The 14,663-nt window shown below is 36.8% G+C and overlaps 1 protein-coding gene and 1 non-coding gene across 2 annotated transcripts in view; one reads left to right on the forward strand and one right to left on the reverse strand.

Annotated features, from left to right (window-relative positions):
• Positions 1 to 14,663, forward strand: part of FAM83B (family with sequence similarity 83 member B) — a 90,425-nt gene that overhangs the window by 61,072 nt on the left and 14,690 nt on the right. The window lies entirely within an intron of this gene.
• Positions 12,272 to 12,386, reverse strand: LOC122490709. The gene has a single exon (XR_006299242.1). It is a non-coding gene; the product is annotated as a small nucleolar RNA SNORA51 (small nucleolar RNA).

Raw genomic sequence — 14,663 nt, forward strand, 5'->3', positions numbered from 1 at the left:
TTATGACAGTTTGTATAATAGGAGAATATTCTATAATGACCAATATGCAGCATATGGCATTGTGTGAATAACACGATCTCAATTTTGTAAAAAATGTGCATACTCCAGTATGAAAGGGAAATGCCATTGTCCCTGGAATAATTGCGAAAATATTGCTATTTTTCTTTATTTATTCTGTTTTTGGTTCATTTTGTTTTGTTTTATAATTTTTACTCTGTGGATAGAATTAGACAAACTGTATTTGTATAATAGACAAATATTGTATAACTTTTTTTATATTATAAAAATGTCGCTAACTGCTGGTGGTATGTTTACTTTCTGATCCAGGTGCTAGAATTGAAAGATATGCCCCTAAATTTTACTTAGAAGGCTTGAGTTCAATTAAAAAAGGGCAAATCTAACATTAAGTCTAAAAAAACTGTGAGATCTTTTAACTGGATATATGAAGTAAAATTGGGAGTCTTTTCTAGATCCTCATGAATTGTACTTTAAAATCAAAACTAAATATGTTACTTAAAATGAAGGGAAAACCAAAGGGAGAGATCTCGAGATTGGGAAGCAAACCATAAGATACTTTTAATGATCAAGAACAAACTGAGGGTTGCAGGAAGGTGGGCGGGGAGATAGGCTAAATGGGTGATGGGTATTAAGGAGGGCAATTGTGATGAGCACTGGGTGTATGTGATAATTCACTAAATTCTACTTCTGGAAACAATATTACACTATATATTTACTAAATAGAATTTAAATAAAGATTTGAAATTAAATAAATGAATAAATGAATGAATTAATGAATTAATTAAATAATGCATTCTTTCGGATATTTAAATCCCCAAGAGTATTTTGCATAACACTTTTCTACACTCTTCTCAGAGGACAAAGTACTTTGGGTCCCTTATCAGTTGGCAGTCTTACTGCTGCATTTCATTAGCTTAACAATAAAAGCTTCAGGTTGGATTTCGTATTGAATTGCTCTACATTTTAATGATTTGGATAATTTTTTTCTTCTGCTCTGATTATCTGAATGTTTTAATGCCTATCTTGTGTAAGTTTCTTTTGCCGTTTGATCTATTTCCAACAGTGAAGCCTCTCAAGAAACCTAAATTACAGGCATATTTAAATTAAAAAAAAAAATTATTTGCCCAAATTGAAACTCCAGTCTGATTTTTGCTAGAATGGAAGTACAAATTTGATGTATTATTCCAAGAGATATTTTGTATGGTTTCTCTCTTTTTGTCCTTATCTCATTTTGTTCCTCTTCAATCATTGACTTTCCTTTTTCCTCTATTTACAGCTTGACTGACTGCTTGAGGATGTATTATATGGAACACATTTTATTTTTTAAATGACATTTATATAGAATATCAATCAAAGGTGTTATATAAAGGCATGGAACTTCCTTAATTTTACAGATGAAAAACATTTGGGCTTAATGTAATGAAAATGGTTGGAATAAGTGTGATTATTTCTGCTTCTGATGGCAATCTCATTTTGATAAAACCTCAACTTTCAAATGCAAAATAATAAAACAGAAATGGATGTTATGTAGATATCTGACCAGTCTCTTCTAATGAACTACTTTAGGAAAACAAACAGATTATAATTTATAATTTTCTTAGCAGAGAAAGTGAAGATATTCACAATGGGGTTTTAATAATATTGTTGAAAACTTAATAAAATAGCTGCTAATAAAATACAAAATCTGTGTCTTCTTACTAGAGCCCAACTAAAAAACATTGGCTGTTTTGTGTCTCTGTATCATTTGTTTGTGTAGAATGACTGCCATTAGGTGTTCAAAATGCTTAAGAAATGTGAAGTTTGTGGGAGGGGGATTACACAAGAAATGGTCCAAGTAATGTGGCTGAAGTTTTTCAAATTAGCTTGATGGTCTCCTGAAAATTATTGTCCATATCTGCTAGCTTTCAGAAACCCTGTTACCTATACCATAGGTATGCTATCTTGTAACTTTCAAGCTCAGTGAAAAATATTACACAACTCACAGAAGTCAGTATTGTAAAAATTACCCAATAGAGAAAAGAGGAGTAGTCGAATTAAATTATCAGGGGATGAAATATAATTTGACTGTAGGGTAGAGACACTGGAATGATGAATTGTATTAAATACAAAAGTCATCACAATTATTTCATGCCTTTAATGGAACTCCTTGATATTTAAGTTCTTATTCAAATAGAAATTACTAGAATATATAGGATTTGTGGTATTTTTGCCATGAAGTAGGTTTGATTTTTTGTGTCCTGTTAATTAGTTGTTTGTAGTTGACATTAAAGGGAAATAGTTATTGCCCAAATAAAGAATGTAGCCTTTTAAAGCAGGAATAGAAAGTTTTGTGGTAGTTGTTTTAATTATTCAGGAATAATTCGGTTAAGGCCAATATTATTAATTAAGAGAACAATGAATTGAAAAATGTGAAACACTCTACTCATCTTCTTGTTAAATTAGGAACTATGAAGTTCTGCTCAAATACAATAAAAATGTCTATTCTTCAAGCTGTGTTATCACCAACATTTTTTCTTAATAATAGAACTATTTAATGATCCTTTGCCATGTGCGTATGATGCTTACCATCCTTTATCATGGGCCACTGACCCACAACTTGATATACATCATCTTAATTTCCCCAACAATCCCTACAGGATAGGATTTATTTATTTGATTTGATAGATGAGAAATTTGAGGCTTACATTAACTTTTCTCTCTGGAGTTTACCCCGCTAGAAAGTGGCTGATCCCAGACTCAAATAGATATGTAGGGACAGACATTTGTAGAAGAAAAGGAAAACTCTAAAAGTGACTTAGGAAGAATGAGTACAAAAGTAAATGGAAAATTTAGCATGGATGACATGAGCTAAGAAGATAAACATAAAAAAAAAAGAAGAGAGAGAGGTGATAAGATGGATCCAGTCAAAGTCTAGATAGTTTCATGATTGCTTCTCTTGTTAGGGAAGTTTTCAAACATACATGAAAGAGAAAACAATATAATGTAACTTCTTGTGCCCACCACTCTCTTTCAGTAATTATCAACTTGCTGTCAATTTTGCCTCTTCCATATTTGCCACTGCTGCTGAATTAAGTTAAAAATAAATTCACATACAATGTCTATAATTGTTTCAGCTTCATTCTCTAAAACATAAGGGCTTTTTAAAAAACTACATTATCAAACCTAAAAAAATCATTAATTTTATTAAATTTCCATTGCATATTGGGACGCCTGGGTGGCTCAGTTGGTTAAGCATCCAACTTCAGCTCATGTCATGATCTCACGGTCTGTGGGTTTGAGCCCCACATCAGGCTCTATGCTGATTGTGCAGAGCCTGGAGCCTGCTTCGGATTCTGTGTCTCCCTCTCTGTCTCTGCCCCTCCCCCACTTTCTCTCCCTCTCTCTCTCTCAAAAAGTAAATAGACATTAAAAAGTTTTTTTTAAATATCCAGTCAATATTAAAATTTCCCTGTTCATTACATAAATGTCTTTGATAGTTGTTGAAAATTGCTGGGAAATTTCTCTAAAACTTGGTAAAATGTCAATGAGAAGTGTATTTTTTTTTTATTTTAATTTTTTTTTATCACAGTTGGTCTCTCACTTTACACTGCGGACTCTTTTCATGTCCCTTTAACTTCTTATGGGATTCCTGACACCAGCTCTTTTTCATTCCTGTGCAAGCCCATGGTCTAAGCTCTTCCTGGCCACACCTAAAGGAACACTTTACATGCAACCGAGAAGTATTTGTTGTTTATTTCAGTTACCACCCATTTTCTGTTCCCTGTGGTCTTAGCACTTTCGTATAACCTAATTCAAAGGCAGACTTTTCCTCCTGTGCTGACCTCATGCCATTCTAACACCACTGAGATCTTACACCATCAGCCAAGTCACCTCTTTCCTATTTTATTCTTTTGGTGTCCACCCCGCTTTTCAAGTTTGCCTAATGCTGAAGTTTCAATGGTTAAAAAAAAAAAATTAAAAAAAGAACAAAGCATGGATGAGTGGGTGGGTGGATGGATGGGTAGACGGACAGATTGGTGAATGGATCAATAGGTAGGTAGAAAAGTCAAAGAATACAACTTTTTGGGACATTGTCACATCGTATGGACTTTCCTTACATACAAAAATGAAACACTACTTTTGAATTTTAAGTTTTCTTATAATGGTGCAATAATTATGCATTTAATTTAGGTCTCTTATCCCTAGTGATCCCTGGCTAGCTGCTCTGTGTTGTGTTCCTGAAGCCCTCAGCCACTGAGTCTTGTCAAAACATCCTTTGCAAATTTACCTCCACCCCTAATTTTTATTCCTGCTTCACCATCCACATTGAGATCCTATACGTTTATGCTGCATTAGGATTGAAACCCCCCTAACTCCTCTACCTGCAGGTGGGTGTTCCAGTTTCTAACTCGTCCCATATATACCAACATATTAATATTCTCAAGTATTGTTTTGATCACATCATTCTTTGGCTATAAAGCTTTAACTGTTAACCCTTTGTGCCTTATGGAATCTGTGATTGGATGGGCTTTCAAGGACTTCCCCTGCATTCTGGGCCAAATTGGCCATTCTAGTCTTGCTAGCCTTATGGCTAACTCCTCAGCAGATTTCCGTGTCTCAGCAGAATTGGATCACTAGCTGTTCCCACTCTAGTGCTGCCTTGCCTCTGAGCCTCCCTTATGATTCAGCTCCCATTACCGAAACCCTTCCTCCTCTTGAGGCACAGTTCTTTAAAGTTCCTAACACACCTTGATTTTTACTGTTTCTTCCCTCTTTCTCTTTCTGACTGCAGTGCCCTTCACTCCTTTCTTCATAACAGACACCCCTTTATATTGCAGAAATTCACATACACACCATTTCAAGCACATGGATGATTCTGTTTCAGAATAAAAAAGACCTCCCAGGAGTCTCAGGAAAAACATTAACTTTAGTCAACTTAACAAGACCTAAATTCTGGACCTTAGACTTAAGAGCCTCATCCATTTCTTTAAAGTAACATTCTTTTGAGGGGGGGGGGGGCTGGGTGGCTCAATTGGTTGAGCATCTGACTCTTGAGTTCTGCTCAGGTCATGATCTTGGGTTCATGGAATCAAGTCCCACACCAGGCTCCACACTGAGCATGGAGCCTGCTTAAGATTCTCTGTCCTTCTGCCCCTCTCCCCTGCTCATGCACTCTCTCCCTATAATAAAATGAAGTAAATAAATTTATTTTAACCTAAGTTTTGAATAATGATGTCTGTCATCAGATTGCCATTTTAACAATACCAGTTCTAAGGGCTCACTGTCCTAACACATTTTAGTTATCTAATTGCCTCATTCTCCTCCTGTGGCATTTTGCATAGTAAGCCCTCATATACTTGAAGGTCACAAAATTGGAATAAGAGGAACTTGTCACATGACATTTAAAATGCATCTGGCTCAGATGCCATTATTAAACTAACTCTACTTGGCCAATAGTACAGAAAGGTCAAGTTCATGCCTTCGGTCATTCCCCTGTCCTTCTGGACAATACTTAAATGAACGTGGGCAGTATTTATCTCTGTGACTCTGATTCCACAATTTACCAACCAACTGCCATTTTCTTCTGTTGAAGCATCTACTCTTGTTTATGTTACTGTCATTTATCTAGATTCATTTGGCTGTAGTCATATTGTTCAGACCTCAGTCTCTCTGCTAACAGATGCTGGAGTGGTGCTTTGATCCACTCTTTAATGACATTTAATTCTTAGAAGGTAGTCTCATTCCCTTATTTAACAAGATCTAAGGAGGCGCCTCCCTCACTAGGCTCCAGGTACTGATGACATACAATTCTTAGTTAGAAGGAATTTTTCCCTTATAGTAGTTTGGTCATAATTTTATTACGGCAGATAACACATTGATAGTTCTACAAATGAATCTCTTATAAAATGGTGCCCTTCTTGAGAGCAGACACCATGTAGCTCCTTCATCCCCACAAAAATTAATTAAACACCTGATCTGTTTCAGTTATACCTACCTTGGGAGCTAGTTAACAAAGTAAATACACTCAAGTTTTTGGAGTTAATTACAGAAAGGCCTAACTAACCCAATAATTATAGAATACTTAGAATAATTAAATATATTTTAGTCTAAATAGAGGTTTTACTTAAAATTACAGTTTTTATAAGACTATAAGTTAATTTTTTAAGAATTTTCCACTCCTGGGGCACCTGGGTGGCTCAGTCGGTTCGGCGTTTGACTCTTGGTTTCGGCTCAGGTCATGATCTCATGGCTTCGTGGGTTCGAGCCCTGCATTGGGCTCTGCGCTGACAGGGTGGAACCTGCTTGGGATTCTGTCTTCCTCTCTCTCTGTCTCCCTCTGTCTGTCTGTCTGTCTGTCTGTCTCTCTCTCTGCCCATACCTGACTCATTCTCTCTTTCTTTCTCTCTCTCAAAAATAAACATTAAAAAAAAAAAATCCTTTTGACAGATGGAGTTGGGTTTTGCACCAAGTCGGGGGGATTATAACTTGCTGGTTGAATGGAACCAGCTTTGGGGCTGTCTCCCACTTGTCTCAGCTCCCAGTGTCATTACTGGGGGGAGCTTCTGCTTAGGCTTTGTCAAGCGGACTGTTATTGTGGTCATATAGGCTTGGAAGCCCTGGGCTCTTTTTTCCCCACCATCACCAACTCTCCAACACCTCAGCTCTGGGAGCTCATGCGAGGAGACCCTTGCCAGGCCAGATTTCAGGAAGAATCACTTTAGGGAAAGTACTAGGGAATTGAGAACATGTAAGAGGACTTAACTGAAATCAGAGAAAGGAGTATGGCTCTTCTTCGTACTTGCTTTCAGGCTGGTTAGGCCTGCTTCTAATTCTTTTTTTCCTTTCTGATTTCTTGAGGTATTAGGGTAAAAGCTATTTTAAAAAGCAAAGATGCCTATGGGGCGCCTGGGTGGCTCAGTCAGTTAAACATCCGACTTTGGCTCAGGTCATGATCTCACGGTTTGTGGGTTCGAGCCCCACATGGGGCACTGTGCTGACAGCTCAGAGCCTGGAGCCTACTCTGGATTCTGTGTCCCCTCTCTCTGCCCCTCCCCCACTCATGCTCTGTCTCTCTCTCTCTCAAAAATAAATAAACATTAAAAAAAAAAAGCAAAGATGCCTACTTGCACAGAGCTGATAGAAGGCTTTGCTAAAATTATTCATTTCTGTAGCTGTCTCAATGGATCCTGACTACATAAAAATACCCCAGACCGCGTAGGTTAAGTAGCAGATGTGTATTTCTCACAGTTCTGGAGTCCAAGATCGAAATGCTGGCCAATTCAGTGTCTGCTGGGGTCTCCCTTCTTGGTTTATAGCAACTGTCTTCCCACTGTCCTGACATGGTTGTAGGTACAAGGAGCTCTCTGGGGTCTTTGTGATAAAGTCACCCTACCCATTCACAAGGGCTCTGCCCTTGTGACCCAGTTACCTCCCAATGTCTCTATCTCCAAATGCCATCACACAGGGAATTAGGATTTCAACAAACGAATTTTGGGAGAACACAGACACGTTCTTTAACAGTGTAGAAGTATTTTCAATCGTATAATACAACGTAAAAAATGTAGGAAATAATTTTTGCAATGTCTGTTTGGAGTTGTCACACATGTATACTAGTTCTATAAATTTATGTTGCAGCCATAATATGACCCAAACATTCCCCCAGGTGTTGAGTAATTGGGAGTAAATCAATAGTTGTTGAAATATAGAATTTTAGAACTTAGTAAAATGCAAGATCTTCTCTGGTGTATTTAATGTATGATAGACATCAGTGAGATTCAGAATCATTCCAGTGACTTCCCTAAGGTAATTTAAGATAGACCAAGCAAATGATATATTAATAACAGTTATTAGTATAGATACTTAAATACCTGCATTCATAATGTAGGCATTCATAATGTAAAGCTGTAACTTACTAAACAATAGTATACTGTGCACCATATATGAAATTTTACACAAAATGAACATTTTTACTTAGGCTGCAGAGGATAAGGGCCAAAAGCACTTATTCTTAATATCAGCCTCTCTTTCCTCTGAAATCCACTTAGCTCATTGCTTTTGATATTACAGACTCAAAAAATATATATTCCCTAACTGATCATTACTCTTGATTTCTATTACTCAATTCAAAGTTTTCTAATTGTGTTGAATTTTATTAAAAATATAGCTATTATAGAACTCCATTAATTTATTATTTTTTTTTTTAATTTGAACTCCTTATTAGCTTTTCTTCTAGAAAAAATAAATCCTCCTGTATCTATGCAGGCAATTACCAAGGAAGTCCGAACCCTTTCAAATGGTGCTTAGTATTTTGAAGCATAAAAGGCATGATATTCAATTTTTCAATTTTGAAGATGATAATGACAATTCTGTGACTACAGAACATTAACTCAAGGTATACTTACATTTCATGAAGTATCTAGGTCATATTAGAACATATTGCTAATAGCTTTCTTTCCTAATGGTTTACAATGAAAAAAATAAGATGGAGCTCAAAATTAACATTTAAAGATTGTGAAACACGTTTCTAGGGAAGTGCAAGTATTGAACATTAACATTGTGATAAACATTCTCTATCAAATCTGTCTAGAATTTTCAGTTCTTTTCATCCTATTGCTATGTTCTGCCTTACCTTTATTTTTTGGCATTTTAGTGCATTTATAGATATGAGCATTACACTAAGAATAATGACTTCATAATCTCCAGTCAATATCACTCAGTGGAATTTAGATATTTTCAATATGAATATTGCTATCAGACTCATTTTCTCAAGACGTTATTTTGGCCAGATATTTAATTTTTCAGGATTTAAATTGCACTCCATATCAAATCTAAACAGTGTCAGATTTACTAGACCTTTCATAACCTGTATAAATCCTAACTAAATTTATTCCATATCCATAAATAATGACCTTTGTGTTTAACTTTAGGCTAATTCAATAAACATTTAAAAAAATATTACTATCATTTTCATTCTAATCTTTGCCTCTTTGTCTTTGCAATGCTGGTCTTCCAGGTTGGATGGCTAAAAATAATCTTTACCTTTTTTTAATTGATTGATTGAGACTTGGGGAGGGGTAGAGGGACTGGGAGAGAGAATCTTAAGCAGGCTCCACACTCAGCAAAGACCCCAAGGCAGGCCTTGATCTCACGGTGGAACTGTGGGATTACTACCTGAGCTGAAATCGGGTCAAACGCTCAACCGACTAAGCCACCTAGGCGCCCCTTTACTCATATGTAAGGCTTATCCATGAAGCTCTGTTAGTCTGTTTCCTTCTGCCCTGTACCCACCCCTAACAACCATGTACATGTGGAGCATTTGTTTTTCTTCCTCTGAATTACTCTTACAGTGTATTACTTAATTGATTATATAATCTCCTGAGTGGCCTTAAATTGTGTCGTGATTATGAACTTATGAGAAATTTAGTGTCAGTGTTTATGTTAAGTTCATTCAGTGTGACCTCCAGTGTCTGGGTCACTTTGAGAGGATCTGCTACTGTGAGAAAGGTTAAGTGCAAACCAACATTCTTGAGTCAGGTTCTCAAGCTACTAAAAGATGTGAAGTTTCACTCATATTTTTTTTTTAACTTTTATTCATTTTTGAGAGACAGAGACAGAGTGCATGCGGGGGAGGGGCAGAGAAAGAGGGAGACACAGAGTCTGAAGCAGGCTCCAGGCTCCAAACTGTCAGTACAGACCCGAATGCATGGCTCTAACCCATGAACTGCAATGTGAGATCATGACCTGAGCTAAATGAAGTCAGACGCTTAACCAGCTGAGCCACCCAGGTGCCCCTTCACTCAAATCCTAACAATGACCCAGGATTTCTTTCTAAAAATGTTCTAAGTCTCATGTGGCTGATGAGTGCATTTATTTGTTTACTTTTTCAGTAAGAATAAAACAGGAAATAGTGAAGAAGCAAAAGGAGAATTTAAATAGTATATAATATCACAGTGGTTTAACAAATACCATTAATGTGACTGACTGGTTTCTTTATTGACTTAAAAAGTCAATTGATGTACCTTTTGAAAAGCCTTATACTAATCAGGTATATAATATTTCTTTCATTGTATATAGTCATTTCTACAGCATGATGTGATTTAGGTAGCTAACTGGGAATTTAATACTTTCAGATCAGGTTTGGCATACTTCCTTTGTAATTATTATCCCTTTCCAGGAATATACCCACCATAAAAAAAAAAAAAATGAGCTACATTTTATTTTGCCTTTCATGGCACAGCTGAAATTTTCTGTAGACTTTTTATAATTTTCCATCTAGTGAGGGTGCAGGAAACCAGAAGTCCTGATAAGCTACCTGACTCAGTTGACATCAGATAAGCTTGTCAAAGATGTGTAATCTAGTTTCTTGGATCCTGATCCAGTGTAATATCTGTCACACAAGAGAGACTATAATTTGTTCTACATTTAGTATGCTAGAATCATCCATTGGCTGACTGACTTCAATTACTTTTTGCAAACAGAAACCTTTATTTATCGTGGTAATGTGTTTTGTTCATTTCCAAAGTCTTAATTAATTTGTTACATGAGACTCTATCAAATAAAAGATAAATTCTTTAGATGTGCTGATTAATTTCTTAAACAATACCATGTTGCATAATAGTATTTCCTTATTTAAGAAAAATTCCTCTCTTTAAAAAAAGACTGTTCTATACATACATTTTTAGAATTTATTATGTAAAATAAGTTTATAATATGGACATTTTATTTTCCTTATGTCACTGTTCTACATCATCATACCACTTGTTATTCCATAGTAAATGCATTAATTAATTTGATGTGATTTAAAGGTTTTTCACATATTTAATTTTATAAAGAATATGCACAAGACATGAATGAGGTTGTTATCACTATCTGTTTCCTTCTTCTGGCACCTCCTACCATTCATAAATAATAAAGGGGGTCATGTGAGGCTACTTAGATGATTGAAATTGTTCTTCCTAGAAAAATATCTGATTGAAGTATGTTTCACAGGTAGTTTGAAGAATATCACCAACTTGTGTTATTTGGGTGCAGTCCAGTATTTTGTTATAACACTGTATTAGAGTAAATAAAAGCAAGTTTACATATCATCCGTGGCTTTCTTCATCTTCTAACATATTCACAATGGTCCATGACATTATTCTGACTCTTGTTGCCATCCATGTGTGTCTTCCATTCCTTCTCATTTCTTGACATGTTTTGTTCCTTGGTCTCCATCACTCTTTTCAATACTATTCCTGTCTCAACTGTATATTAAGAGATCCTTCTAAAGACCAGTTCCTTGCCTCCCATGATCTTGTCCTACCTATATGTCAGCCATTGACTCCCAGCCATATCCTTGATAATAGCATAGCCTTAATTGAAGCTCCTTTATAACCTAATTCAGGTATCCCCATCTGACTATCACTTCTACATATATTTCTGCCTTATTCCCTCTGGTACCTACTAGTATCTAATATTCCCTTATTTATTTCTTTTTCTAAACTGTATGCTGTGGAAGCTTCCAAAAATAGAAAGCTGTATATAGAACTCTCATGTACTATCAGCCACTTTCAACAATTATCAATTCATTGCCAATTTTGTCTCATCTACTGTAATGTGAAGTAAATAAAGGTAACATTTCATGTTTATATTCATAACTATATTTTAGATAATACATGTTTATCTTTTTTATTATATTACTATCAACATGAAAAAAACAATTTTTTAATAGTTAACTGGTCTTTTTTTAATTAAAAAAAATTTTTTTTTACATTTATTTATTATTCAGAGACAGAGTAAGACACAGCGTGAGCATGGGAGGGGCAGAGAGAGGACGAGACACAGAATTTGAAGGAGGCTTCAGGCTCTGAGCTGTCAGCACAGAGCCTGACGCAGGTCTCGAACCCACCAACTGCAAGATCATGACCTGAGCTGAAGTCGGACATCCAACCGACTGAGCCACCCAGGCGCCCCAATAGTTTTTAACCCCAGCCAGACTTCATATTCATTGATCCCACCACCATTTTACTGCCTGTCACATCCATGACATCCTTTTTCCTCTGTCTAGTTTATTTATTTTTTTATTTTTATTTTGAGAGAGAACAAGCAGGGGCAGAGAGAGAGGGAGAGGGAGAGTCCCATTATAATCTAATCTCCTTATACTCTCATGGCCACAACTACATCCAAGGTTACATCAAACTTTTAGCCTGCTCCATGTTTGTATCCCTGCAGCTGACTAAAGTTGGAGAGTAACTGACAACTACATTGACTATTCTCATTTTATTTACTTATTCTTCCATGCCCTCCCATTTGTAGTACAGACCAGGCAAAGGGCCTGGGCTGTGGTGTAGATGGGTGGATTTACTCCTTTCTGTGCAGTCAGTATAAGAATACAGCCTGGGGTAAGCACCATGAGGCTGACTGTTCTCGTTTTAAATTTATGGTGAGTCCTTATTACTGCCCTGTAATTAAACTGTATTTCTGTGGTCTACTCTCTTTCCTACCATCCTATTTAATACCCCTTTCTTGATCTTTTAACATGTCTTCCATAATCTAGGGTGTTCTTAGTTGCAGATCTTGCTTCCCAGTTCACGGGAAAAATTGAAGCATTCACAAGAGATCTTTCATAGCACCATTACCACACCTGCCTTCCCACCAGCATCTGCACCCTCATAGTTGGTTTTCTGTCTTGATGTTATGGATGATCTTTTACTGGTCTTTATTCTCTGTGCTCTGATTACTTTATGTTTACATTAGATTCTTTTATTACCTACCCAAAGACATTGTTCCAGCAATTCTTCCCTTCCCCACCCACCTCCCACCATCTCTTGCATCATGAATTTTCACTCTTCACTGGAGCATTTCATTAGCATACAGACATGCTATTATTTCTCTCACCCTAAAACAAAACAAAAAATTACAACTCCTCTTGATCCAGCTTTACCCATGGCTACCTCTTCATTTCTATGCTTCTTATTACAGCCAAATTACTCAAAAAGAGTTGCCCATACCTGCTATTTCCAGTATCTGTCTTCCCATTCCCTCTTAAACCCCTTACAGTGAGACTTTTGCTCTTACCACTCCACAAAAACTGAAGTGACCGTTGCTGGTTCCTTCCCTTGTCTTAGGACTCAGTCCTTGGTCTCCCTTTCTATTTATCCAGTCTCCCTTAGTGACTTGGATTTAATTGTCATCTCTACACAACTGACACCCCATTGACATGTCTGGCCTAGACTTCTCCAATTAGCATTCCACTTGGCCCGTCAAACTTAGCTAAAATTCAGTGTAGCTGGATTCTTCCTTCTCTCAGTTGATGACAACTTGGTCCTTTAGGTGGATAAGGCTAAACATTTTAGAGTCTCCTCCTTTCCCCCCTTTCCTCTCCCATCCTATGCTCAATCCATTCAGAAATCCTGTGGCTCAAAGGCCAGCATTAGGCCATTTGATGGTGATGTCACTGACGGTGACTAGGACAAGGACCATCCTTCTCCTAGCTAACATCACCCCTCACTTAAATTGCTCCTTTAGTTCTAGCTGGTCTGCCTGTTTCCACGCTAGTTCCTACCCTTAGGATCAACACAGTAGCCAGAAGAATCCTTTCAAACATAAATCAGATATATTACTACCTCAATTTAAAAGCTTCTAATAGCTTACAGTCTTATTCAGGACAGCATGCTGAAGGCTTTATAATACCTTCAAGGAATTGTGATTACTCTCCATTTTTCATTCCATTTCTGCTGTCTACTTGCTGTTTCTTGAATATGCCAGGCAAGCTCCTGGTGTTGGGCCTTTGCACTGCTGGTACCCTCTGTCTGGAACACTGTTTCTCAAGATATCCACGTTGATAACTAACTCAATTCCTTTTTATGTCTCTGCTCAAAGGACACTTTCTCAAAGAGACTTACCCAGAAAGGCACAAACCCAACCTTCTCAATTTCCAGGGGCTCATGATCTCCCTTATTCTGTTTTTTCCCCCAATAAACTTATCATATGATAGCATATTACTGAATTTATCTATTTATTATATTTATTGCTCCTGATTTCTTCCCCCACCTAAAATGTAATCTTCACCAAGGGCAGGGATTTTGTGTTCTTCTCTAGCGCGTAGAAGGTGGTCAGTCGAATGATTCCCCTTTTTTTTGACATTGTTTCACTCCCACTGCTTCTCAGAGTCAATAATGGTTCTCTTGCCAATAGTTAACTTGGACTGTCTCCATTTTAGGGGCCTGTTTTTAAAGAAATTTCTCTCTTTGTTCATCTTCTTAATCATACTGCCTTTGTGACCTTTTTTTTTTTCACTTATTCTGTCTGTTAAGCTTATTTTAGGCAAATGTATTTAATTTTCTAGTCTTCAAACCCTATACCTTTTCTCAGCTTTGGCCCCTTCCTACCTAGTTTCCATTTCTGTAAGTTTTTTTTTTTTTTATGTTTATTTATTTATTTTGAGAGAGAGAGCAAGCAGATGAAGGGCAGAGAGAGAGGGAGAAAGAGAATCCTAAGTAAGCTCCGTGCTGTCAGTGCAAAGCCCAGTGCAGGGTTTAATCACATGAACCATGAGATCATGACCTGAGCCAAAATCAAGAGTAGGATGCTCAACTAACTGACTGAACCACCCAAGAGCCCCTGTAAGATTTTCTTTCTCTGTCCCAGTACTGCCAAGACATTTATTATTGACAGCTAGTTTCAGA

This window comes from Prionailurus bengalensis, chromosome B2 (assembly GCF_016509475.1).
Source record: "Prionailurus bengalensis isolate Pbe53 chromosome B2, Fcat_Pben_1.1_paternal_pri, whole genome shotgun sequence".
Lineage (NCBI taxonomy): Eukaryota > Metazoa > Chordata > Mammalia > Carnivora > Felidae > Prionailurus > Prionailurus bengalensis.